This window comes from Corvus brachyrhynchos, unplaced genomic scaffold (genome assembly GCF_000691975.1).
Source record: "Corvus brachyrhynchos isolate BGI_N302 unplaced genomic scaffold, ASM69197v1 scaffold115, whole genome shotgun sequence".
NCBI classification, from domain to species: domain Eukaryota; kingdom Metazoa; phylum Chordata; class Aves; order Passeriformes; family Corvidae; genus Corvus; species Corvus brachyrhynchos.
Window position 1 is genome coordinate 17492741 of NW_008239553.1, and position 1591 is coordinate 17494331.

Consider the following 1591-nt stretch of genomic DNA (forward strand, 5'->3'; position numbering starts at 1 on the left):
GTTAGATTATTTATGTTTGACAAATTCATATCATTTAAATAATTAAAACTAATTTGTGTTGAGAGCTACAGTTGCATTTTTATTAGAGAAACAAGTACAAATAGGCATCACTACAGAGCTGTTTATTCAATAATGAGATTAAATGAAATGGATTTTGTAGTCTCAATACTTTGATTAATGCGGCAATTGGAACTTCTGTGCCCTAACAATGTGGGAACAGCTGCTTACCCACTATAATTCTGTAAAACTTTCTTTTCTTTAAAGCTACACATTTTAAATTATCCCTAAAAATATATTGTAAGCAAAATACTGAATGTCTTCAGTTTAAACAACATTTGCATTATAAACCTGAAATTATACTACTTTTTAATTTAATCACAAAAAAAGTTTGATTTACAAATAGCGGTATATATGTTTATATGTAATGTAAACATTTCTGCATATCTTTTTGCTTATATAATATAGAGGTTATTGTATTAATCTGTATAGAAAAAATACTCTACTTTCAAAATAATAATAAATTCTAAATTAATTATTCTACAATAGGGAAACACAATTTTAAGAGAAAAATATATGGATACAGCTACAAGCAGAACGTGCTGTGTGTAAAGTTGCCTGCCAAGAACCAGTTAAAGCAGCACAGTACTTACCCTTTGAACAAAAGGCATCAACATATAATTGCAAGAAATTATTATAGGCTATTAAATTTTTGAGGAAAAAACAAAGACACAAAACTTCTGGAAGCAAACATATTTATAGAACTATAATAGAGTATAGTGTTCTCTTTTCATTAAAGATTTTTCAACCATTTTTATTAGAGATGCAGTATATGATATGTACAGGGACTGCATTGCACCAGATAGGGACATGCTAATCCATGTTATTCTTGCATTTAAAAAATACCATTTGAATTCTCTATCACTTATAGAATAAACCAGTCTCAGTTTGTGAATCTGTGGTAAACAGTAGCCCTCAATCCACCCAAAATCCACATCAAAGCATTTGAAATTTGGAGTATGTAGACATCTTGTCTCAAGTGAAATGGACATTTAGGAGTCAGCAGATGGACTAAAGAGTGTCCAGACAGAAATGTGTGAGTGTTATCAATAAGCATATAGTAATTTGCATGACCCATCCTTAAATTTTTTAATGATACTATGACATAGGGATTCAATTCACTGTAAAATTACTAAAATCTACCAATTGTAATGCTTTCAGACTGTTTATTTTTTTTTTCCAATAGAAAAATAAATCTCATACATTCGAAGTGGTACACAAAAAGACTGGGATAAAATTGATCAGATTTCTTGATAGCACCATTTACACATTCTTTAAAGTAAACATTAATATGCACTTTCTTAGAAAGCGATATAAATATATATATATAAATACAGGACGTGCTAACCTCTGTTAACCATCTGAATGTGATGGAATAATCTATTTCTACTGTGCAGGTAGGCTTGTGCATGGTGGTGTGGCAATATAATTTTAAAAGTTTGTTACAGATGTGATGGGAAGCTGGAAGGAGTCGAATAAGCAGAAAAAAGAGCTTAGATCTACTGTAAGCAATGAGTCGGAATGAGCCGTTAAA

At 30.4% G+C, this 1591-nt stretch overlaps 1 protein-coding gene across 4 annotated transcripts in view; it reads right to left on the reverse strand.

The window, feature by feature from the left end:
* Positions 1-735: 735 nt before the first annotated feature.
* NOVA1 (NOVA alternative splicing regulator 1) overlaps positions 736-1591 on the reverse strand; it is a 144941-nt gene continuing 144085 nt past the window's right edge. For all 4 annotated transcript variants that reach the window (XM_008639563.2, XM_017741738.1, XM_017741741.1 and 1 more), the window contains one exon: positions 736-1591. This exon is cut by the window's right edge and continues 4351 nt beyond it. The gene's annotated coding sequence lies outside the window, so the exon portion shown is untranslated.